This window comes from Bos grunniens, chromosome X (assembly GCF_055505025.1).
Source record: "Bos grunniens cultivar Pamir isolate PY7600 chromosome X, Bosgru_T2T1.0, whole genome shotgun sequence".
In the NCBI taxonomy this organism is placed as follows: domain Eukaryota; kingdom Metazoa; phylum Chordata; class Mammalia; order Artiodactyla; family Bovidae; genus Bos; species Bos grunniens.
Window position 1 is genome coordinate 114,115,161 of NC_141194.1, and position 27,224 is coordinate 114,142,384.

Here is a 27,224-nt window from a genome sequence, read left to right on the forward strand (position 1 = left end):
ATCTTCCAGAGCCAAATTGTATTTAAATAAATAGATCCTGACTTCTTAGCTCTTTGCTCATAATACTTCATTTGTTTTTCTGGGTGTTTTTAGAGGTCATCCAAATTTTATTTAAGTGCTTCGGCAGCATAAAAATTACTTCAAAATGAAATTTTGAAACATTCAGTTCAGTTCAGTCGCTCAGTGTCCAACTCTTTGTGACCCCCATGAATTGCAGCACGCCAGGCATTTTCAAATATGATGTTTTGGTGGTATGCTTTGTAATCTTCATTTATTTTTCAGAATTTGTCCTAGAACAAAGGGCTTTGAGGACATGGTCACTAAATTCAAATTAGGTAGAATGAAATCTGACTTCTCTGGAAGTTTAGTAGCTGAAGCTCTGCCTGCTCATTTTTACCACACAGTCCAGTTGTATCCGGCCCCTCCTGCCATTTCCACACAGTTAGCTCATGCCAGCCTAGTTCCCTATCTTGCATAATTCTACAGAAGTCTAGTTCCCTTACACAAGACACACAACCTCACAGGAGATCACACAGCCATACTAAATCTCATTCCTTCAGATATATATTGAGGCAATAGGCTCTTTGTCACGTGACTGAGCTACATTCTGATGCACAAACACTCCCCTGTACTGTCATACTCAGGCCCCCCATGTGGCAATCTAGCCCAGTTTTCCCCACAGACACACAAATACACACTCTCCCTAGGGCTTGAAACTTTCCTCTTTCCCTTATAAGAGTCTCATCTATGATAGAAGGTGCAAGCCCTTCTTTAGATTGATAGTGTAGAAAATGATGGACAGAAGAGAAGTGAGTGAAGCACATTAGAGAAATACTAGGAAAAAAAAAGGTGGGGGATAATTGTTCATTTATTAGTTAATATCTACAGCATAGCAATGACCATTAAAATGCACAGAATCTGAGCAGTTAAGTAAGCACTTACTTTGTTTACTAAATATATCTCTTAGATTATGGTATTTTTTTAAAAAGGATATGAATTTCTTTGAGGTAATGATCAAAACTTCCTTCAGTAGCAAGTGTCTTTAAGTCATATACCACATTTAAATATGTGTAAAGAAAACACAGTAAGACTGAATTATTCTGAGAGCTACGCAGAGAAATAATTGTGGAGTTCTGTGGAGAGTTTACCATGATTAATCAATATAGTACTGATAGATACTTGTGTGGAATTACCTAGGGCTGGGGAAAGAACTAGCCAATAGCATCAGAGATTTATAGGCTGCCACATTTCTGACAAATACACTCATTTTTTCTGTTCTTTAAAAGCTATCTCTGGAATTCTGTGAAAAAGATATTTTGGTGAATGTTTTTATATATCTCTGAGAAAACAACAGAAATGGGAGTGGGAGCAGAGGAAATTGTACTGTTTAGAATGTATTACAATTTAGAATCTCATTATTTTTTCCAGGTTTATTGACCTATAATTGACATATAACATTGTGTAGGTTTAAGGTGTACAACTTGATGCTTGATACTTATATATTACAAAGTGATGATCACAGTAAGATTAGTTAACACACCCAGCACTTCACATAGTTACCCTTTGTGTGTGTATATGTGTATGTTTGGTGAGAGCATTTAAGATCTATTCTCATCAGTTCATTTCAGTCACTTAGTCATGTCCGACTCTTTGTGACCCCATGAACCGCAGCACATCAGGCCTCCCTGTCTATCACCAGCTCCCGGAGTCTACCCAAACTCATGTCCATTGAGTCGGTGATGCCATCCAACCATCTCATACTCTGTCGTCCCCTTCTCCTCCTGCCTTCAATCTTTCCCAGCATCAGGGTCTTTTCAAATGAGTCAGCTCTTCGCATCAGGTGGCCAAAGTATTGGAGTTTCAGCTTCAACATCAGTCCTTCCAATGAACACTCAGGACTGATCTCCTTTAGGATGGACTGGTTGGATCTCCTTGCAGTTCAAGGGATTCTCAAGAGTCTTCTCCAACACCACAGTTCAAAAGCATCAGTTCTTCGGCACTCAGCTTTCTTTATAGTCCAACTCTGGGGACTATATATAGTCCACATCCATACATGACTACTGGAAAAACCATAGCTTTGACTAGATGAACCTTTGTTGGCAATGTAATGTCTCTGCTTTTTAATATGCTGTCTAGGTTGGTCATAACTTTCCTTCCAAGGAGTGAGTGTCTTTTAATTTCATGGCTACAGTCACCATCTGCAGTGATTTTGGAGCCCCCAAAAATAAAATCAGCCACTGTTTCCTCTGTTTTCCCATCTATTTGCCACTCTCATACTGACTTTCAGTTATAGAATTCATATTGTTAATTATAGCCAGCATGCTGTACATTAGATCCCCAGTATTTATCCATTTGTAGTGGAAGTCTGTATTCTTTGATCAACGTTTTCCCATTTCCCCCACTCCTAGCCCAGGGCAACCACTAATTTACTGTTTCTGTGGGTTTGGCTTTTTTAGGCTCCACATATAGTTGAGGTCAGACTTTCCTGGTGGCTCAGAGGGTAAAGAATCCACCTGCAATGTGGGAGACCTGGGTTTGATCCCTGGGTTGGGAAGATCCCTTGGAGGAGGGCATGGCAACCCACTCCAGTATTCTGGCCTGAATAAGCCCATGGACAGAGGAGCCTAGAGAGCTATAGTCCATAGTGTTGCAAAGAGTCAGACACGACTGAGTGACTAAGTACACAGAACAGGACAAGAGGTTCCCAGCGGTTTGTGGGTGGGCTTCTTGATGGGATTGGTGATGTACTTAGTAGGATCCACTTCCCTTTAGTGCCTTCTGAGAGAGTCCTATCTGCCTGTCTTGTAGCTTCTTTGCAACCCCAGCCTTGCAGCTCCGGACTCATCCAATGGATAGGGCCAGAGGGAAAAGGGCCTATGGCAGCATCCTGTGCAGCTGGGAAGCCAGGCACTAACTCACAGGCCCCCACATTCCCCTTCATCACAGCTGAAAGCATTTCTGGGCATTGAGCTGTGCTGCCTTGATAGAGGGGTGGTGCGAGTCAGGTCAAGCTGCTCCTCTTACCCTCTTCCCCGCATCCCAACTCGGATAGTTTTTTTGTTTTTTTGTTTTTTCTCCAATGAGGTGCTGGAGCTTTTCCTCTGGGAACCTTGACTTCCACAAAGGCTTCCTCATCTGTGCGCAAGTGCCTGAGACCATGCTCTCCAGCAGCTCCGGGACCACGACCAGAAGGGCCCAAAGGGTCCACAACCAAGACCAGGTCTGTATACCCGTTAGCCTACGAATGGGTTGGCAAGACTCCTCCCAGGGCCCTTGGCCTTCAGTGGTGGATCCCACAGCTCCCACAGAGGCACTTTCATCCAGGGATGGGGACAAATTGTCCAGGTGAAGGCTCAGCTATGTTGCTGGTGGCATTTTTAAATCTCCATTTGGAAGTTGGAAGGTAGCTTCAGGCCTTCCTTTTGGAGAAGGAAGGGGCAGCTACAGATGCCCCGAGTCACTGCTCCAGTGTTTCCCTCAGCTTTAAAGAGCATTCTAACCAGAAAGCAAGTACCCAGCGTGACTTGCTTTACCTGGGGATGTTTCTTACCGCACTGTGAAAATTAGTGTAGTTCCCCTGTGTCCATGCCAAGAATCCAGGCTGGTGGAAGAAAAAATAAGTTGGGCTAGAGAATCTTGATGGAATTCCATGACTGAGTTAAAGTCTTATTCTGCCTTTTACTTCCATGGTCAATGAGAAGTAACTGGATACTCTTTGCTTTTTGTACCATTTCATTTTCATTTTTAATTTTCTAAAATATATACTGTTTATATATATATGTATACAAAAGCTTTCATGCTTGATAAAGAGTTGAGAAAGAACAACAAAGAGATGGATAAATTGGAAAATGTAGACTAAATGAAATGGGAGCACTGAATAAAATAGAAAAAGTGAAACAAATTAGATAAAAGTAATTGCATATGTTCTTCCCAAACTCTACTACTTCTGGGTTGTTAACCTGATTGCTAAACTCAAAGCCTTCTTCTGGTAACTATGGATGGTTTCAAATAAGTAAAAATAATATGCAACAGGCAGGTTTGAAATTATTGGGGGGAAACTTTAGAGATCATGGAGAATGTTGAGAAGAATTGAAGGAGAAAGGGAAATATGCAAGTATATGCATATCCAATGTCTGCTTCTGAGAAAGATGCAAGGCACTATACAGAGAAGTATACGTTTTCTAAGAGGAGAGATCTGATCTTTGGCTAAAACATGTAAACCAAGTGGTAGAAGGAATGGAGTATGTTAAAAAAACTGTGTCTGAGGATAGCTCTCATGAAACACAGATCTAAACTTCTTAAGATCTGTAACAAATTGGAAAACATGCATCATGTAGTTATCCTTATTTTCGTATAAGAAGTATATGAGTGAATTAGGTAAAATGAATGTTTTGCTTTCCACAAACTCCAGGACGATTTTGTCAAGAGGGCTTGGGGGGATTGTTAGTAGTGATGCGGTTGGGTATTCCCCTGTGCAGGGACTTGCATGCTGCCTAGGACAGCCGAGGGCGAAGACATTTTGTAGTTCGATAATGTTGACTTTTTTAGTGCCAGAGGGATGTGACCTAGGTATTGTTAAATATGCCAGCAAAAAAAAAATGCATGTTTCTAAAAAAAAAAATGCACTTCTAAGGGTTTATATTTTTTCTAGTATAGCAACCAATAAGTAATCATTTCATTAATAATTATGCTAAATAGGGCTGAGGTTAGGCTATCTCCTGCTGCTGAATGAATATATAGCCAAATGTATAATGGCCTGATTAAAATATAGATTCGTTTCTTGCTCGTTTAAAAATGTAAAAGAATGTTTCTGGTTGGGGAAGTTGATTCTTCTACAATCGTTCCAGGCTGGCAAAGACTTTGCTGTCATTATACTTGGCCACCTTCGTCTCCATGGTAATTTTCATTCAAATCAGCTGAAACGGGGATGGAGCATGAATACACTTGAGAGATTCTAATGCAGCAGGAATTAATATAGCACCCTTATTTCCTCTCACAGTTTGTTGGCTAGATCTCATTTGTATAACCACAGTTGATACAATGAGATTAGGAAATATAATCTATCATTGTGTGAATTGTTAACAGTTTCTGTGACGTTTGCCATCCTGGTTGAAATATTCCTTTGGATCCTTCTCACACACAGCACACACTGAGACCTCTTTAAGTGAGACAGCCTGAAATCTCACAGTCACTAAATCTTGCTTAATCAGATCCTGACATAGTTACTTATGTTTTGTGTGTGTGTGTGTGCATGTTCAACTGCGTCCAACTCAGTGACCCCATGGACTGTAGCCTGCCAGGCTCCTCTCTGATTTCCCAGGCAAGAATACTGGAGTGGGTTGTTATTCCCTTCTCCAGGGGATCTTCCCAACCCAGGAATCGAACCCAAGTCTCCTGTGTCTCCTGCATTGGCAGGCAGATTTTTTACCACTGTCCCACCTGGGAAGCCTCTATGGCCTACCTATGACTTAAAAAGACAAGCTGAATTATCAGCACCTCTACCTCATGGTACCCAATAGAGAATGGTGGGATAGGGCAGCCCAATAAGAAATCCCGTTCAGACAGGGAAAATTGGGAAACATGCCAGAATCCCTGATCTAGAGCAGTAACGGGATTCTACTGGGCAAATACTGTATCATTTCCCTGCCATGGTAGTGAAGAAACTTCTGTGATAAGCCCTTACTTCTGCTTTCTCGGAGGAATTCCTTCTTTCTGTTACTCTCAGTGGCCCCTGGTTATCCATACATTCTGCAGTGTTCTTTATTGCTCATTCTTCTTCATTGCCACATCTGAAGTGAGTGAGAAAGAAATGAACAGCCCTGACAGCTGACAGCTGGTAGCAGGCCTAGTAACTAAATTTAGGCCGTGGTGTTTACTGCTAAATAGCTAGGCCATGGTGTTCCCTGCTGAAATAAACAATTCCATACAATATCAACAATATTTGAAAAGAGATCACTCTGTGACCTTGATGAAATAAGAGGAAAAAACAAGACCACTCAGTTATCAGGACCAAACACAGACAAAAATCCAGAACACTACATAACCACAAAAAATAATTAAACTCTTCTCATTCTGGGTAATATAACGGCTTTACCAACGGCAAATCTAGCCCCAAATCATTCCTTCTACTTCCTGGATAAAGCATATGATCCTAAATTACAGAATTGTCCTTATTACCTGATAGCACTCAATCCAGAACAGACCCCCATTTATTTAAATTCTCCCTAAAATTATTCAGCACAAGCCCAAACGTTTCCATCTGCTAAATACTGAATTGTCCCTCCACCCCCCAAATTTGCAATCATAACCTCCCACACCTCAGAATGTAACCATAATTGGAGGTCCTGTATTTGAAGAGGTGATTGATACTAGTCGAATTAGATTAGGGCCTACTCTAAAGATCTCATTTCAACTGAGATCTGAGCTAAGTTTTCCCAGGCAAGAATACTGGAGTGGGTTGCCACTCCATGAAATGAGATCTTTAGAGTGGGCCCTAAATCTGGTCTGACCAGTATCTTTAGGAAAGAGGAGATTAAGACTCAGACAGCAGACATGAGAGCACAGCCATGAGTAAGATAGGTAGAGAGGTGCTGGAAGAAACCAAACCTGCTGACACCTTGATCTCAGACTTCAAGCCTCCAGAACTTTGAGAAATATATTTCTGTGAAGCTGTCCTGTCTGCGGTACTTGTTATGGTAGCTGTAACAAACATGACTCCTCCTTCCTGTGGCAGCCAGTGATTGCTCTTGGTGTGTAGGCTTCCCTGTTGCAAGTTAGAAAACCTAACTTTGACTATAGGAATTTCCCTCGTGGTCTTTGGAACTGGACTTTATTGTGGATGTGGAGGGGACATTCTCTCTTTGGGAAAGGTACAGGTTATGCAATATGCTTCTTTCTGGTACCAATTTGGGGGTCAGTTATTTTTTCACACTATATGCACACTTTTGGAAATTTATATATATATATATATATATATATATATGATAGTATCTTAACATATACTTTATCCTACAGAATAAAGGGAAAAAGTGAGTTGGCTCATGGGTAGATACTTATAGACAGTAACATTTAAGGAATCCCTCTGATTCTGAATCAGTGTCACAGGCAAGATAGTTTTTTTTTTTTTTTCCTCTGCCAGTAAAATAAACAAAAAACAAACAAAATTTTGTGTAATATCCTCGGATGCTGCAGTTCAGAGGGATTCTCTTCCATGACTCAGCTGAGGCCAGCAGAGTTGGTATTAACAATTGAGTGTAGCAGATGGAAGGCAGACGGTGGAGGGCAGCGGGAAAGAAGCTGGCTGTTCATGTCTGCCTATGAGTGGTAGGATAGCCCTGGTGAGGGATTTTACAGAGCAGCCAAGACCAGCATTTTCATAGGACAGTGGCAGACCGAGTTGATACTGGGGCTGTTTGTGTGCCCAACCTAAAAGATGGGAACCCAAGTCAAAGCTGGAATTCACACTCAGGCACGTCATGGCTTATCAAGTAGTAGCCAGGCCCCAAGGGAGTGTACAGGAGCCAGTTTACTTTGGTAACCATTCATGGCTCATCTTGTGGCCAAGAGAAGATTTGAAGGCCTTGGCCTGGTTTCTGAGTCTTGTCCTTCTGCTTCCTAAGGTGACAAGACCTTGACTTAACCCTGAGTTAGTGCCAGATGCTTTAGACCAAACCCATAAGAAGCTTGGTGTCTGTGGAAGAGGTTAGTCCCATTCCATTGTTAAAGTGCCGAAAAGGATGGATGCTGCCATTCCATTTTCCTTGTGTTTTCTGGATGTTCAGAAATCACCCATGAGGACATACATGAATTTCATTAGATACTATAAGTTCCAAGGATCTACTGTACATGGTAACTATAATTATACTATATCATATACTTGAAATTTGCTGAGAGGTAGATCTTAAACCTTATTATGACAAAAAGTTAACCATATGAGGTGATGTATGTGTTAATGAATTTGACTGTGGTGATTCTCTCACAATGTATACATGCTACTAAGTCCAAGCTTCTTCTGCTCCCCTAGAGAACCGTCTTACTGAGGCCTGGCTGCTTGTTTCTTTTTTTTTTTTTTAATTTAATTTTAAATTGATAGATACTTACTTTACAATACTGTGATTGTTTCTGCCAGTTTCTTTTGTATTAATGGAACAAAGGGGGAGCCAAAGAGGTAAAGTAAAAAGGCCCTGCATGCTAAGTCTATTCAGTCATGTCCCACTCTTTGTGACCCCATGGACTGTAACCTGCCAGGTTCTTTTGGCCATGGGATTCTCCAGGCAAGAATAATATGTAATATATGGCTGATTCATGTTGAGGTTTGACAGAGAACAAAATCTGTAAAGCAATTATCCCTCACTTAAAAAATAAATAAATATTAAAAAAAAATTGTAAAAAGAATACTAGAGTGAGTTGCTGTTTCCTTCTCCAGGAAATCTTCCCAACCTAGGGATTGAACCCTAGTTTCCTGTTTGGCAGATGGATTCTTTACCACTGACCACCTGGGAATTATGGTTATAAAATGCATTTCTGTGATAATTGATGGTTTTGAACATCTTTTCATGTGATTGTTGGCAATTTATTTATGTTTGTGAAACAACAGTGAAAATATGTTCCTAATTTTTATGGAGGTGTTTATCTTCCCTTTTTTGAGTTATAAGAATGCTCTGTGTATTCTGGATATACTATAAATATTTCTTCCTAATCTGTTGTCTTCTTGAAGAAATGTCTAGTCTTTCTCATTCTATTGTTTTCCTCTATTTCTTTGCATTGATCCCTGAGGAAGGTTTTCTTACCTCTCCTTGCTATTCTTTGGACCCCTGCATTCAAATGGGTATATATTTCCTTTTCTCCTTTGCCTTTCGCTTCTCTACTTTTCTCAGCTATTTGTAAGGCCTCCTCAGACAACCATTTTGCCTTTTTGCATTTCTTTTTCTTGTGGATGGTATTGATCACTGCCTCCTGTACAATGTCAGGAACCTCTGTCCATAGATCTTCAGGCACTCTATCTATCCGATCTAATCACTTGAATCTATTTGTCACTTCCACAGTATAATCATAAGGGATTTGATTTAGGTTATACCTGAATGGTTTAGTGGTTCAAAATAAAGGACAGAAATGGTATGGACCTAACAGAAGCAGAAGATATTAAGAAGAGGTGGCAAAAATACACAGAAGAACTACACAAAAAACATCTTCATGACTCAGATAATCATGATGGTGTGATCACTCACCTAGAGCCAGGCATCCTGGAAAGTGAAGTCAAGTAGGCCTTAGGAAGCATCACTACAAACAAAGCTAGTGGAGGTGATGGAATTCCAGTTGAGCTACTTCAAATCCAAAAAGATGATGCTGTGAAAGTGCTGCACTCAATATGCCAGCAAATTTGGAAAACTCAGCAGTGGCCACAGGACTGGAAAAGGTCCGTTTTCATTCCAATCCCAAAGAAAGGCAATGCCAAAGAATGCTCAAACTACCACACAAGTGTACTCATCTCACACTCTAGCAAAATATTGCTTAAAATTCTCCAAGCCAGGCTTCAGCAGTATGTGAACAGTGAACTAACTTCCAGGTGTTCAACCTGGATTTAGAAAAGGCAGAGGAACCAGATATCAAATTGCCATCATCTGCTGGATCATCGAAAAAGCAGTAGAGTTCCAGAGAAACATCTACTTCTGCTTTATTGACTATACCAAAGCCTTTGACTGTGTGCATCACAACAAACTGGAAAATTCTGCAAGAGATGGAAATACCAGACCGCCTGACCTGCCTCTTGAGAAATCTGTATGCAGGTCAGGAAGCAACAGTTAGAGCTGGACATGGAACAACAGACTGGTTCCAAATAGGAAAAGGAGTACATCAAGGCTGTATATTACTACCCTGCTTATTTAACTTATATGCAGAGTACATCATGTGAAATGTATCGATGTACTTCATTTGGGCTGGATGAAGCACAAGCTGGAATCAAGTTTGCCTGGAGGAAATATCAATTACTGTAGATGACACCACACTTAAAGCAGAAAGCAAAGAAGTAAAGAACCTCTTGATGAAACTGAAAGAGGAGCGTGAAAAAGTTGGCTTAAAACTCAACATTCAGAAAACTAAGATCATGGCATCTGGTCCCATCACTTCATGGCAAATAGATGGGGAAACAGTTACAGACTTTATTTTTGGGGGGCTCTAAAGTCACTGCAGATGGTGACTGCAGCCATGAAATTAAAAGATACTTGCTCCTTGGAAGAAAAGTTATGACCAACCTAGACAGCATATTAAAAAGCAGAGACATTACTTTGTCAGCAAAGGTCCGTCTAGTCAAGGCTATGGTTTTTCCAGTAGTCATGTATGGATGTGAGAGTTGGAATATAAAGAAATCTGAGTGCTGAAGAATTGATGCTTTTGAACTGTGGTGTTGGAGAAGACTCGAGAATCCCTTGGACTGCTAGGAGATCCAACCAGTCCATCCTGAAGGGTATCAGTCCTGAATATTTATTGGAAGGACTGGTGCTGAAGCTGAAACTTCAATACTTTGGCCACCTGATGCAAAGAACCGACTCACTGGAAAAGCGCCTGATGCTGGGAAAGATTGAAGGCGGGAGGAGAAGGGGACGACAGAGGATGAGATGGTTGGATGGCATCACCGACTGAATGGACGTTGAGTCTGAGTAAACTCTAGGAGTTGGTGATGGACAGGGAGGCCTGGCATGCTGCAGTCCATGGGGTTGTAAAGAGTCGGACACGACTGAGCGACTGAACTGAATCTGTTGTATAACCACCCAGGAATTGAACCCATGTCTGCTGCATTGTTGGCAGATTCTTAACTGGCTGAGCCATCACAGAAGCCTCATAAGCTGTTGTTGCAAATATCTCTTGGTTTCAGGCGGGGGAAGTGATATGTTAATTTATAGCCTGTAGCCATTCACAAGTGGGCTGGGTCAGGATGTTTCCTGTGAGTTAAACAAAGTTATTTTAGTTTAACCTTTACGCAAGGGGGCTTCCCTGGTGTTTCAGACTGTAAAGAAGGTGCCTGCAATACAGGAGGCCTTGGTTTGATCCCTCATTCAGGAAGATGCCCTGGAGAAGGAAATGGCTCCAGTATTCTTGCCTGGAGAATTCCTTGGACAGAAGAGTCTAGAGGGCCACAGTCAATAGGGTCAGAAGGAGTGACTAACACTCAGTCATGGGGGGCAGGGTTCCTGGAGATGGGTCATTATGCTATAGATGGCTTTCCTTTAGCTATTAACTCAAATAGCAAAAACAATAGAAAACAAAGGGTAAACTAAAAGAAACATCTGCTTTACAGAAGTTTGTTGTTTTCTGCCAAATATCAACTTGAGTCAGCCATAGGTATACATATGTCCCCTCCCTCTTGAACCTCCCTCCCATCTCCCTCCCCATCCCACCCCTCTAGGTTGTTACAGAACCCCTGTTTGATTTCCCTGAGTCATACTCCAAGTTCCCATTGGCTATTTACTTTACGTTATCCTTCAATTAAAAAAAAAAAATTTAAAAAGCAATAAAATACATTAAAAAATAAGGAAAAAAAGAAACAGATCTAATATGAAGTCGAATTTGTTTTTCCTTATCACATACATATGGGCTTCACAGGTGGCACTAGTGGTGAAGAATCCACCTGCCAAAGCAGGAGAATAAGAGATGCTGGTTTACCCTGGGTCGGGAAGATCCCCTGGAGGACTGCATAGGAACCCACTCCAGTATACTTGGCTAAAGAATTGCATGGACAGAGGAGCTTGGGTCACAAAGAGTTGGACATGACTCAAGCAACTTAGCATGCATTATATACATATATCAAATCATAATGTTGTATACTTTAAATACATTCAGTTTTGTTAAATATATCTCAATAAAGCTGGAAAAATTTGTAATTATTTTGTTTATAAACTGGCAGTAATGGCCCTCACTATTCTGTACCTAAGTGCTTCTTTTTTAGTTGATGATGATTCAGTTCAGTTAAGTCACTCAGTCGTGTCCGACTCTTTGCGACCCCATGAATCTCAGCACACCAGGCCTCCCTGTCCATCACCAGCTCCTGGAGTTCACTCATACTCATGTCCGTCGAGTCAGTGATGCCATCCAGCCATCTCATTCTCTGTCATCCCCTTCTCCTCCTGCCCCCAATCCCTCCAAGCATCAGAGTCTTTTCCAATGAGTCAACTCTTTGCATGATGTCGCCAAAGTACTGGAGTTTCAGCTTTAGTTAGTATCATTCCTTCCAAAGAACACTCAGGGCTGATCTCCTTCAGAATGGACTGGTTGGATCTCCTTGCAGTCCAAGGGACTCTCAAGAGTCTTCTGCAACACCACAGTTCAAAAGCATCAATTCTTCGGTGCTCAGCTTTCTTCACAGTCCAACTCTCACATCCATACATGACCACTGGAAAAACCATGGACTTGATTAGATGGACCTTTGTTGGCAAAGTAATGTCTCTGCTTTTGAATATGCTATCTAGGTTGCTCATAACTTTCCTTCCAAGGAGTAAGCGCCTTTTAATTTCATGGCTGCAGTCACCATCTGCAGTGATTTTGGAGCCAAAAAAATAAAGTCAGCTACTGTTTCCCCATCTATTTCCCATGAAGTGATGGGACCAGATGCCATGATCTTCATTTTCTGAATGTTGAGTTTTAAGCCAACTTTTTCACTCTCCTCTTTCACTTTCATCAAGAGGCTTTTGAGTTCCTCTTCACTTTCTGCCATAAGGGTGATGTCATCTCCATATCTGAGGTTATTGATATTTCTCCTGGCAATCTTGATTCCAGCTTGTGCTTCCTCCAACCCAGCGTTTCTCATGATGTTCTCTGCATAGAAGTTAAATAAGCAGGGTGACAATATACAGCCTTGATGTACTCCTTTTGGTACTTGGAACCAGTCTGTTGTTCCATGTCCAGTTCTAACTGTCACTTCCTGACCTGCATATAGGTTTCTCAAGAGGCAGGTCAGGTGGTCTTGTATTCCCATCTCTTTCAGAATTTTCCACAGTTTATTGTGATCCACACAGTCAAAGGCTTTGGCATAGTCAATAAAGCAGAAATAGATCTTTTTCTGGAACTGTCTTGCTTTTTCGATGATCCAGCGGATGTTGGCAATTTGATCTCTGGTTCCTCTGCCTTTTCTAAAACCAGCTTGAACGTCTGGAATTTCACGGTTCACGTACTATTGAAGCCTGGCTTGGAGAAGTTTGAGCATTACTTTGCTAGCGTGTGAGATGAGTGTAATTGTGTGGTAGTTTGAGCATTCTTTGGCATTGCCTTTCTTTGGGATTGGAATGAAAACTGACCTTTTCCAGTCCTGTGGGCACTGCTGAGTTTTCCAAATTTGCTGGCATACTGAGTGCAGCCCTTTCACAGCATCATCTTTCAGGATTTGAAATAGCTCCACTGGAATTCCATCACCTCCACTAGCTTTGTTCATAGTGATGCTTTCTAAGGCCCACTTGACTTCACATTCCAGGATGTCTGGCTCTAGGTGAGTGATCACACCATTGTGATTATCTGGGTTGTGAAGATCTTTTTCATACAGTTCTTTTGTGTATTCTTGCCACCTCTTCCTAATATCTTCTGCTGCTTTTAGGTCCATACCATTTCTGTCCTTTATCGAGCCCATCTTTGCATGAAATGTTCCCTTGGTATCTCTAATTTTCTTGAAGAGATCTCTAGTCTTTCCTATTCTGTTGTTTTCCTCTATTTCTTTGCATTGATTGATGAGGAAGGCTTTCTTTTCTCTCCTTGCTATTCTTTGGAACTCTGCATTCAGATGCTTATATCTTTCCTTTTCTCCTTTGCTTTTTCCATAAAATATTAGGTTCATTTTTATATTTATCTTTGTATTTTCACATTAAAATAAAAATGAAAACATTCTTCATAAAAGCTTTTGTATTAATTTAGGTTTATGATTCATGCAGTGGTAGCTTCTTTTTTAGTTGATGATGATAATCACTGTTATTTTTATGGATTTACTATGTGCCATGCACTCTATAAATTTTATGTGTATGATATTATTTAATCATTAAGAGTCAGACTAGCATATTTTGGGGAGTATAAAATTTAGTAAAAGTGCTTAGATCAACATCCTAGATTCATCACTTACAAACTGTGCAGACTCCAGGCCTAGTTTTCAAGCACTGTAGATAGCACTGGGATTAACAAGAGGCATAGAATCTGATCATTGACCTTTTGGAGCTCACAGACTAGTCGAGGTATTCAGTCTAGCACAGGGGTAGGTAAACTATGGTCGCATTCACTAAATCCAGCCAGGTGCCTTTTGTTATAAATAAAGTTTTATTAGAACACAATCATGCCCATTTGTATACATATTGCCTATGATTGTTTCGATGCTACAGTGGCAGAGCTGAGGAGTTGTTACAGACAGTCGTGTGGCTTACAAAGCCTACAGTATTTACTATCTGACCCTTTACAGAAAAAAATTTTTTTTTTTTGTCAAACCTTGCTCTGGTGCAGTGGTTTCAGGTCATCGTTCTAATGCATACCAATTAGTCCACTCTTTGCATGAGGTGGCCAAAGTATTGGAGTTTCAGCTTTAGGATCAGTCCTTCCAATGAACACCCAGGACTGATCTCCTTTAGAATGGACTGGTTGGATCTCCTTGCAGTCCAAGGGACTCTCAAGAGTCCCTTTACAGAAAAAAAAAATTTTTTTTTTTTGTCAAACCTTGCTCCGGTGCAGTGGTTTCAGGTCATCATTCTAATGCATACCAGTGAACAACACAGGTTTAGTGTCAGACAGACGTGAATTCAAAAAAGAGCTTGGCAACTTTATGCAACCATGTGACCTTGAACAAGTTCCTCTCAGTCCTTCAATTACCTCATCTGAAAATGAAGATGATAATAATACCTACCTTATTGGACAGTGTGAAGATGTGAGGGTGAAATGAGGTAGGCCATGTGAAGAATTTAGCACAGTGTCTGGCACGTAGTAAGAGCTCATTTATCTGGTATTATTACTGTTGTTGATGTTGTGAGCTCCTTACTGGAAGCTCACTACCTTTGCTAGATTGGTAAGTTGTGGGTGGGGAGGGATATCAGATAAAGTGATATTGGAATTTTGAATGTGAGACAGATTAATAGAAGCCGCTGACAGGCTAAAAAGTTTCCATTGAAACATATGAGTAACAGGGAGGCATTGAAAGCTGATAAACAGTGGGAGAGACGAGCATGGTAAAAAAAATGCTGCTTGGGGAAGATTTTATGTATCTTCTTCTTTCTTTTTTCCCCACAGCATTTTCCTTATTCACACAGTATGATTTACTATTTATTATGCATATTTTTCATCGTCTAGCTCTTCAGTTCAGTCACTCAGTTGTGTCTGACTTTTTGCAACCCCATGGACTGCAGCACGCCGGGCCTCCTTGTCCATCACCAACTCCCTGAGCTTGCTCAAACTCATGTCTATCTCCTATGGCTAGATTTTTGGTTCCATGGGACCAGGGATCATTGTTTTGATTACTAATATATCCCAGGCACCTAGGCCAGTGCCTGATATGTACAAGGCTCTCAGTAACTGTTGAATGTATTTGGCCAGCAATGTGTACAAGGAGCATGATGCAGGAATATCACTTAGGAGATCAGTGTGCTCACCAGTAAGTGTGAGAGCATGGGTAGTAACTTAGGGTAGTGGCAATGATCATGGAAAGATAAGGATAACAGTGTTTTGTTTCAAGATATTTTCGGGACTTAGTAACTAATGACCAAGAAGAGTCAAGGAAAAGTTTGTCAAAGTAACATGTTTTTCTCTCTGAAAAAATTATACATATATAAAGTATTACACCTGGTTGGGTCCTCAGATCAGTTAACAGGTATAGTTTGGCAACAGGGAAATGCATATGTGAGGGGAAATACAATGGTGGCAAATACCTCCTACTGTTTGTTTGTTTTTTTTTTTTTTTAAATAAAATGAACCACCCAGTATCTTGTCCTGAAAGCATGTAGGGATGAACTAGTTCTAGCCTCTTACCTGTATCTGAATTGTTATGATTTCTATTACAACCTAGCCAGTTTTACTGCTTCAGTATAATTTTGTGTGTCTTGTAGTCCTGATGCCTTGTTTAGTTTTGGTATAACTCTTATTCCTGTTTCTCTAAAGACTTCATAAATATACATTAAATTGCTAGTGCATAAAGATGCTGCTGCTAAGTCACTTCAGTTGTGTCTGACTCTGTGTGACCTTGTAGATGGCAGCCCACCAGGTTCCCCCGTCCCTGGGATTTTCCAGGGAAGAGTACTGGAGTGGGGTGCCATTGCCTTCTCTGGCATAAAGATGCTACGGATATTTAATTGCTTAAAATTTTCTGACGAAAATGCTCTTTTTGAAGAACTCTCTCCTTTAGGACCTAGGGTGAGTGGAAGTGTTGTCTAGAATGGTATATTTCTGTATCAGTCATTGTCTTGTGCCTTCCTTCCATGGTTCCAATTTTCGATGGTAGATCAACAAGTCTGGCTGCTGCTTGTTATGGATATGAATCAGATTCCCCTTTTAGCATTTTGTGACCCCCTTTATCATCTTATTCCCCTGAGGAGAGCAGTCCCATTCAATTCAGCATACCACAGGTTCCTGAATGAATGCACCCTTGTCATTTTGAAAATGCCATTGTCATTTTGAAGCATCTCTCAAGTTTCTTTATTTTGCTACAGGACAAGGGACAAAAGTGATTATGGTATAAAATGTAATTTATTGTTTCTAAAACTTAAGTTGCAAACCAAGGCAGAAGCCATGAGAGGACAAGAAAAAGAAGCAGAATGGTCAGCTGTTCTACAGTAAAAGGAAATATCTGCAAGACACTGTATTGCAAAAAATGGAAGATACTTGTTATTGAGAATTTTCAGGCAGATTTTCAGCTAGTACCATGCACTTACTAAACATGCACTTAGGTTGACTTAGTTGAGGAAGAAGCACATTGAAGATTTCCTCCATCTGGTGCCTTTCAGGCTCTTGCAGCCTGGCATTGCTAGAGGAGAGATACGGAAGGATGGCTAACGCTCTGGAATCAGACAGTCCTGGATCAGATCCTAGCTCTGCCACTTGTAATGTGACTCTGAAAAAGTCCTGCATCTTTCTAAGGCTCAGATTTTATATCTGTGAATTGAAGACCATACCAACTTCTCAAAGTTCCTGTGAAGATTAGAATAGATAATCCAGGTAGATGACTTTGCACCTTGTAAATCTATACTGTACTTATTATTACACGGAGTTTTTGCTTCTGCCCAAACCAGAAAGCTAATGTTTTTTTCCCTTCTCATATCATCAGGTTTCAAGGACACCACTCTCTCTGACCACATAGTTTCCTATGCTTGGTGGAATTTTCACCATCTTTTCATTTAAGACCTATTTTTAGATCCAGTGACACCCCAGTAAAAATTATGCCCACATATGATGCCCACAATTAATTTTTGCTGGTACTATTTATTTAGGACCTAGCTGATAGTATCTGTGTCATAAGCAACTATCTTACATTACTTTCCTAGAACTGTAAATTGTAAGGCCCTTGAGGGCAGAAACTACATCATATTTAAATCTGGAGCCCAGATTCCTAGCATGGTACATGTCTTTCCAGATGCTCTATAATGTTTTTATTTATTTATCTGCACTGGCTCTTAGTTGCAACATGTAGAAACTTCGATCTTCATTGTGGCATGTGTGTGCACTCATGCTAAGTGGCTTCAATCATGTCTGACTCTTTGCGACCCTATGGACCATAGCTCACCAGGCTCCTCTGTCCATGGAATTCTCCAGGGAAGAATGTTGGAGTGGGTTGCCACGTCCTTCTCCAGGGGATCTTTCTGACCCAGGGATCGAACCCTCGTTTCTTATATCTCCTGCACTGACAGGAAGGTTCTTTACCATTAGCACCATGTGGGAAGCCCCTGTGGTGGCATGCGGGATCTTTAATTGTGGCATGTAAGATCTTTTTGTTGTGGCATGCAAACTCTTAGTTGCAGTGTGTAGTATCTAGTTCCCCAAGCAGGGGTCAAACTTGGATCCCCTGCATTGAGAGTGTGGAGTCTTAGTTCCTGGACCACCAGGGAAGTGCCTCTATAGTGTTTTTGAAAAGTGAAAGTGAAGTTGCTCAGTCGTGTCTGACTCTTTGCGACCCCCATGGACTGTAGCCTACAAGGTTCCTCCATCCATGGAATTTTCCAGGCAAGAGTACTGGAGTGGGTTGCCATTTCCTTCTCCAGGGGATCTTCCCCACCCAGGGATCGAACCCGAGTCTCCTGCATTGCACAGATGTTTTTACCATCTGAGCCACGAGGGAAGCATTAGGTGGTAGCAATTGTGATGTTGGTGAAAGCTAACCGTAGCATCACAAGTTGAGCATTAGCCTGTATATTCACAGTATTTGGGGGTATTAGTATGTTTTCAGCAGACCTGGGTTAAATCCAGGATTTTCTACTTCCTATCTTTATGACTTTGGATAAGGCATTTCACCTCTATACCTCACCATAAGGATTAAATGAGTTAAAATGTTTAAAGTACTTAGAATACCCAAAACATAGGAATGACAAAGCAGTTTTTTAAAAAATTATTTTATACAGACATACACATTCCTTTCGATATTCTTTTCCATTATGGTTTATCACAGGGTGTTAACTATGTTGTAGTTCCTTGTGCTATACAGTAGGACCTTATTGTTTATCTATATCTAATGGTTTACATCTGCCAACCCAAACGCCTAATCCAAAATCTCCATCTTTCCTCTCCCTCAGCAACCACAAGTATGATCCCTATGATGGTGAGTCTGTTTCTATTTCACAGAATATTTCTTCTGTGTCATGTTTTAGATTCCACATATCAGTTCAGTTCAGTTGCTCAGTTGTGTCCAACTCTTTGCGACCCCATGGACAGCAGCATGCCAGGCTTCCCTGTCCATTACCAACTCCTGGAGCTTATTCAAACACATGTCCATCAAGTTGGTGATCGATGAACCATCTCATACTCTGTCACCCCCTTCTCCTCCTGCCTTCAATCTTTCCCAGCATCAGGGTCTTTTCAAATGAGTCAGTTCTTCGCATCAGGTGGCCAAAATATTGGAGTTTCAGCTTCAGCATCAGTCCTTCCAATGAACACCCAGGACTGATTTCCTTTAAGATGGACTGGTTGGATCTCCTTGCAGTCCAAGGGACTCTCAAGAGTCTTCTCCAACACCACAGTTCAAGAGCATCAGTTCTTCAACACTCAGCTTTCTTTATAGTCCAAATATCACATCCATCCATGACTACTGGAAAAACCATAGCCTTGACTACACAGACCTTTGTTGGCAAAGTAATGTCTTTGCTTTTTAATATGCTATCTAGGTTGGTCATAGGTTTTCTTTCAAGAAGCAAGCATCTTTCAATTTCATGGCTGCAGTCACCATCTGCAGTCATTTTGGAGCCCAAGAAAATAAAGTCTGTAACTGTTTCTATTGTTTCCCCATCTATTTGCCATGAAGTGATGGGACCGGATGCCATGATCTTAGTTTTCTGAATGTTGAGCTTTCACTTTCATTAAAAGGCTGTTCAGTTCTTCTTCACTTTCTGCCATAAGGGTGGTGTCATCTGCATATGTGAGGTTATTGGTATTTCTCCTGGTGGTCTTGATTCCAGCTTGTGCTTCATCCAGTCCAGCATTTCTCATGATATACTCTGCATATAAGTTAAATAAGCAGGGTGACAGTATACAGCCTTGACGTACTCCTTTCCTGATTTGGAAGCAGTTTGTTGTTCCAGTTCTAACTGTTGCTTCTTGACCTTCATACAGATTTCCCAGGAGGCAGGTCAGGTGGTCTGGTATTCTCATCTCTTGAAGAATTTTCCACAGTTTGTGGTGATCCACACAGTCAAAGGTTTTGGCATAGTCAATGAAACAGAAGTAGGTATTTTTCTGGAACTCTCTTGCTTTTTTGATGATCCAACAGATGTTGGCAATTTGATCTCTGGTTCCTTTGCCTTTTCTAAATTCAGCTTGAACATCTGGAAGTTCATGGTTCACATACTGTTGAACCATGGCTTGGAGAAGCCTGGCTTGGAGAATTTTGAGCATTACTTTGCTAGTGTGTGTGATGAGTGTAATTGTTCAGTAGTTCAAACATTCTTTGGCATTGCCTTTCTTTGGGATTGGAATTAAAACTGACCTTTTCCAGTCCTGTGGCCACTGCTGAGATTTCCAAATTTGCTGGCATATTGAGTGCAACCCATTCACAGCATCATCTTTCAGAATTTGAAATAGCTCAACTGGAATTCCATCACCTCCACTAGCTTTGTTTGTAGTGATGCTTCCTAAGGCCTACTTGACTTCGCATTCCAGGATGTCTGGCTCTAGGTGAGTGATGACACTATCATGGTTATCTGGGTCATGAAAATCTTTTAAAGTAATTATTCTGTGTATTCTTGCCACCTCTTCTCTATATCTTCTGCTTCTTTTAGGTCCATACCATTTCTGTCCTTTATTGAGCCCATCTTTGCATGAAATGTTCCCTTGGTATCTCTAATTTTCTTGAGATCTCTAGTCTTTCCTATTCTATTTTTTCCTTGTATTTCTTTGCACTGATCACTGAAGAAGGCTTTCTTATCTCTCCTGCTATTCTTTGGAACTCTGCCTTCAAATGGGTATAGCTTTCCTTTTTTCCTTTGCCTTTCATGTCCTTTCTTTTCTCAGCTATTTGAAAGACCTCCTCAGACACTGTTTTGCTTTTTTGCATTTCTTTTTCTTGGGGATGGTCTTGATCAGTGCCTCCTGTACAATGTCACGAACCTTAGTCCATAGTTCTTCAGGCACTCTATCAGTTCTAATCCTTTGAATTTATTTGTCACTTTCACTGTATAATTGTAAGGGATATGATTTAGGTCATACCTGAATGGTCTAGTGGTTTTCCCTACTTCAATTTAAGTCTGAATTTGGCAATAAGGAGTTCATGATCTGAGCCACAGTCAGCTTCCAGTCTTGTTTTTGCTTGGTGTATAGAGCTTCCCATCTTTGGCTGCAAAGAATATAACCAATCTGATTTTGGTATGACCATCTGGTGATGTCCATGTGTAGAGTCTTCTGTTGTGTTGCAGATGTAAGCGATCTCATGCTATAGTTGTCTTTCTTTTTCTGACTATGTCACTTAGTATGATAATGTCTAAGTTCATCCATGTTGCTGTAAATGGCATTATTTCATTCTTTTTTATGGCTAAGTAATATTCCATCATGTATATTAATATATACCACATCTTCTCTACCCATTCATTTGTAGATGGATGTTTAGATTACTTCCATGTCTTGGCTATTGTAAATAGTGCTGTTATGAACATTGAGGTGCATGTATCTTTTAGTGTTTTTTGGGTATATAGCCAGGAGTATAATTGCTAGGTCATATGGTGGGTCTATTTTTTAGTTTTCTGAGGAAACTGTATGCTTTTCCATAGTGTCTGGACCAAATTTCCATTCCTACTAACAGTGTACAAGGGTTTCTTTTTATCCAGATTGTTGTCAACTTTTGTTATTTGTAGATTTTTTTTGACAGGTGTAAGAAGATATCTGATTGTGGTTTTGATTTGCCTTTCTTAATAATTAGCAATGTTGAATATCTTTTCATGTGCCTGTTAGCAATATACATATATGCACACACACTTAGCGTGCTCTTCATTCCTTCTAGTGCATTTCTTATTTTAGTTATTGATTTCTTCCTTTCTAGTTCTTATTAAAATTCTCACTCTGTTCATCCATTCTTCTTCTTAGCTGAATGAATATCTTTATGATCATTACCTTGGACATTGGTACATTGTCCATGGTAATGGACATTGGGTACATTGTTTATCCATTTCATTTAGTTCTCTTTCTTAGGTTGGGTATTGCTCCTTTGTTTGGAACATATTCTTTTGTCTCCTCATTTTGCCTGATTCTCTTCATTTATTTCTGTGTATAAAGTAGGTTGGTTACATTTCCTGATCTTGGAGAAGTGAGCTGGTGTAGGAGACATCCTATGGGTCCCAGCAGCTTGTTACCTTGTGGTCATCAGAGTTAGATGTATCAGACGTGTGTCCTGTGTGGGATATGCGCACTTTTGTTGTGCTTAGGCAGACAGTTGTGGGTACAGTTGTAGACAGTGCTGGCCCCTGATCCAGCTGGCTATGAAGGGTACCTTGTGCATTTTCTGCAGGCACACTGGTGGACATGGTCAGTCCTCTGCATAGCTGGTTATGTGGCATGGTACTACTACGTGACTGCTATGGCCCCTATACGCAGGGTAGGCTTCCTGTTGGGCTAACTGTGTGACCTAGAAGTCTGTGACTATACTATAGTCCACTGTTTGGGGGGTGGCAAGCCCTCTGTGCTAAAAATAAGCTAGAGAAAAGAAAAGTGAAGTCACTCAGTCGTGTCCAACTCTTTGTGACCCCATGGACTGTAGCCTACCAGGCTTCTCCGTCCATGGGATTTTCCAGGCAAGAGTACTGGAATGGGTTGCCATTTCTTTCTCCAAGCTAGAGAAAGGATGCCAATATGGTGCTTGCCAGTGCTGGTGTCATTGTTTTAGAACAAGATTCTACAAATGGCTACCACCAGTGTCTAAATCCCCAGGGGAGTCCCAGCTGTCTTTTCCCTCTTGGGGATACTCTTCATGATCAGCAAGTGTTTGTGACTCAGGAACCATTCAAACTCCTGAGCTGAGGCTTGGACCATGGGAGATCTTGTGTGTGCCCTTTTAGGGTGGAGTCTCTGTTTCCTATAGCCTTCCATCTCTCCTGAATGTAAGCCCAGCTGGTTTCTAAAGACAGACATTCTGGGGGCTCATCTTCCCAGTGCAGGACCCCCAGGAGGGGGCTCAGACATCTGGCTTTTGGGGGAGGACCTATACAGTTGTGTGATCCCTCTTGCTTTTGTGTCACCAAACTAGGGGTATGAGTCCTCACTAGACTGCTTCTCTGCCCCTCCTATCCATCTTGTTGTGGCTTCCTCTTTATTTAGCTGTAGAAAATACTTTCTTCTAGTGTTAATGACATTCTCATATGTACATCTCTCTGTAAGTGATTGTGATTTTGGTGTGCCTATAGGAGAAAGTATACAAAGGATCTTTGTATCCTTACCATCTTGAGCCACCTTTATTTTGTAGAAGTTTTTTTTAACTTGATACACTTCCAGTAATTGATTTCTGCTTATGTTGCTTATGCTTTTGGTTTCATATCCAGAAAATCATTGCCAAGACCAATGAGCTTATCCCCTGTGTTTTCTTTTAGGAGTTTTATGGTTTTAAGTCTTACATATAACTCCTTAATCCACTTTGAGTTAATTTTGTGAGTGGTGAAATAGAGGTCCACTTTCTCTCTCTCTTTTTTTTTTTTCGCATGTGAGTATCTAGTTTTCTTAGTAATATTTACTGAAGAGACTATCCTGTCCTCACTGAGTATTCCTGGCTTCCTTGCTTAGTATCAGTTGTCTACATATGCATGGGTTTATTTCTTTGTTCTTGATTCTATTCAGTTTATCTCTGTATTTGTTTTTGCCAGTACCATTGAATTGTTTTTTTTTCACAATAACAGAATTATCTGAAAAAGAAATAAAATCATCCCATTTACCATAGTATCAAAAACAATAAAATACTTAGGAATAAATTCACCAAGGAAGTGAAAGATCTATACTCCAAAAACTATAAGACATTGATGAAAGAAATTGAAGATACAAATAAATGGAAAGATGTTGGCATGTTCATGAACTGGAAGGGTTACTACTATTAAAAATACTCATACTACCCAAAAGCTTCTACAGATTCAATGCAGTCCCTATCCAAATTTTAATGGAACAACAAAAGACCTTATAACCAAAGCAATTTTGAGAAAGAACAAAACTAGAGGCATCAACTTGTTGATTTCAAAGTATATTACAAAGTAATAAATAAAACAATATCAGCAGTATTTCTTTGTGTATATACACCACAATTTCTTTATCCATTCACCAGATGGTTGGCACTTGGACTGTTCATAAATTTTGGATGTAATGAACAGTGGTGTTATGAGCATACTTGTACAAGTCATTATGTGAAAATATATTTTTATTTCTCTTGGATGGATACCTAGGAGTAGATTCCTGTTTCATCTAAGAGTGTATGTTAAACTTTTAAATAAACTGCCAAACCATTTCCCAAATGTCTGAAACCATTCTACAGTCCCACCAGCAATGTGTGAGTGACTCTGTTTCTGCATATCCATACCAAATTTTGATTGTCTTTTCATTTTATTTATACTATTGGGTATGTAGTTGTATCACAGTGTCATTGATGTGTATTTCCTTATTGACTAATCATTTTGAGCATCTATACAAGTGCTTATTTGCCATTTTTATATTTTCTTTTCAAAACTACCCATTCAAGTGTTTTGTTTAGCATTGGGCTGTGTTGACTTATTAGTGAGTTGTAAGACTCCTCTATATATACTGGATAGAAGTCTCTTATCAGATATGTGTTTTGCAAATATTTTGCTATGGGCTTTCATTTTAAAAATGGTTTTCATTTTACAAACACTGTTTTGAAGAGCTGAAGTTTTCTTTTTGATAAGGTCCCATTTATCAATTTTTCTTTTGTTTATGCTTTTTGAGTCTTATTTAATTATGTCACGCAGAATCACATTCTTCTTTTATGTTTCTTCGGAAATGTAAAGTTTCAGTTAACTTTATTATCTTTTGTGGAAATTGATAAGAGGAGCTGGTTGTGATTTATATTGATTTTCTATTTGTCTGTCAAGAGTTTGACTACTGTGTTTCTAGTTGTGATTCTCTTTGTGAATACTAGGCAGAGGGTCCACTGAACTTCTTGGATCTTTTAAATTGATGGATTTTTAAAAAGTAAAATGTAAGAGTTTTCGCCATTCTTTCTTCAGATGTATTTATGCATCCCCCCCCATTTTTCATTCTGAGACTTTTGTTACACATAGGTGGCATGCTTTACATTGTCTCATAGAACTCTGATGCTCTGTTCACTTGTTCTTTGGCTTTTAAAGATCTTTTAAAAATGGAGTAATTTTCTTTATCTACCTTTAAGTTGGGGCTTCCCTGGTGACTCAATGGTAAGGAATCCGCCTGCCAATGCAGGAGACACTGGTTCAGTCTCTAATCCAGGAAAGATCCCTTGGAGAAGGAAATGGAAACCCACTCCAGTATTCTTACCTGGAGAATCCCACTGACAGAGGAGCCTGGTAGGCTATAGTCCATGGGGTCGCAAAGAGTTGGACACGCCTGAGCAACTAACCTCTTCACCTTCAAGTTTACTGTCTTTATTCTGCAAACTCAAATCTTCAGTTGAATCCATGTAGTGATTCTTTCATGTAAGTTATTGTACTTTTAAAATCTTGAATTTCCATTTTGTTCTTTTTTAAAAAATTTTAATTCCTCTGTTGTGGTTTCTGATTTTTAAACTCACTGTTACCACATTATCCTTTAGATAATTAAACATGTTTTCTTCAATCCTTTAAGCATATTTATAACAGCTGTTTTGAGGCTACTGCTAAACTCAACATCTAGGTGTGGTCAACTGTTAACTGTTTCTCTCCTAAACTCTGGGTCACACTTCTTGTGTGCTTGTTGAGTAATTTTTGGTTGAAATATATTATTTTATATAATATAGCATCTCTGGTTTCTTTTTTTTTCTAGTTTTTAAAAATCATGTTTGTGTTTTTGTTTTTGTGTAACTTGCTTGGATTACTGTGAGGTCGGTCTCCTGCCCCTGTGTAGCCCCTAATATCTCAAGTATGTTTTCATTTTTCCTGTTTAAAAATTCTTATGTATATATTTTTAGTCTGACTTCTTAGGGGTTGTGCCTATACATAAATAGGGTAGTCATCAACCTTCAACTGGGGAAGAGTTAGTCCTCAGATACTTTGAGCCCATTAGACCTCCATCTATTTGCATACAGAGCTGTGTCATTTCAGAAATGCAATTCAAAGTTGCATTCAATTCCCAAGTTTCCCTTGGCTTTCATTTTTTTTTTTTTAATGGTTTCTTCTGGATCTCCCCTGTTCATCTAGGGTTGTGTGAAAGCCAATCTCAGCGTCTCATGGCTCTTGAATTTCTAGGATCACCCCCTTAATTTTTTTTTTTTCTTACCTATTCACCCTGAATCATTTTAGCATGGCTGGGCTTATAAGGCCCTGGGCATTTCCTTTGTGCTCTGACGTGACTCTGTCACTTTAAGCCAACCAAGCCTTCAATTATCTGCATTACTCCCTCACCCCCCACAAAGCAATTTGAGTTCACCACCACTGTTTGCAAAGGTGCTATTTGTGTTGTCAGTCTCAAATCACTGAACTACACTCAGATAGCTGAGTGGAGAGCGTATGGATGGGAGGAACTCAAAACAGGCAGTCTGTAGATTCACAGTAGATCATTGCCATTTTCACCCTATGTTGTTTGGGTTTTCCAGAACATATGTTTCTCAATGTGTTTGGCTGTGCTCAGTTTCCTATGTCTCAAAATAGTATGAAAAAATTAAAAAAATATTTATACTTGTTTTCTGCAAAAAGGGATCATTCTACTTTCTTGCCTTGGTATTAACATAAGTCCCACTCCTGTGGTTGACTGTGACTATGAATTTAGTTTGTTTTTAAAATATTATAGTTTTATATATCTATTTTTTTCAATGAGCTCTGGAAGTATTTGTGTTTCAAAACTTTATTTCATCTTGGTTGTCAAAATTATTAACATGGAGTTTTTTATAGTTTTCATTTTTTTTTTTCATGCGACCATACTTATTTTTAATGGATTCATTGAGGTATGCTATGCTATGCTAAGTCACTTCAGTCGTGTCCGACTCTGTGCGACCCCATAAATGGCAGCTCACCAGGCTCCCCGTCCCTGAGATTCTCCAGGCAAGAACACTGGAGTGGGTTGCCATTTCCTTCTCCAGTGCATGAAAGTGAAAAGTGAAAGTGAAGTCGCTCAGTCGTGTCACTGAGGTATAATTGACCCAAAAAATGGTACACATTTAAATACACAAACTGATAAGTTTTGACATTTATTTACTCATGAAACTGTCAGTACAGTACATCCATCCCCCTTACAGGTTTTCATGTGTCATTTGATAAATTGCTCTCTGCTGTTGTCTCCAGGCCCCACCATCCCCAGACAATGGCTGATCTGTATTCTGTGAAATTTTTAGTTTAGATTGGTCTGAAATTTTTAGAACTGTACATACATTGGATCATATAGCTCTACCCTTTTCTGTATGGCTCCTTTCAGATAGAGTAATTTCAGAT

At 40.0% G+C, this 27,224-nt stretch overlaps 1 long non-coding RNA gene across 1 annotated transcript in view; it reads left to right on the forward strand.

Moving 5' to 3' along the window:
- Nucleotides 1-2,153: 2,153 nt before the first annotated feature.
- The window catches only part of LOC147341218 (uncharacterized), a 124,449-nt gene continuing 99,378 nt past the window's right edge, over nucleotides 2,154-27,224 (forward strand). The window contains exon 1 of the long non-coding RNA XR_015159865.1: nucleotides 2,154-3,220. This is a non-coding gene — a long non-coding RNA (uncharacterized LOC147341218). The remainder of the gene's footprint in view (nucleotides 3,221-27,224) is intronic.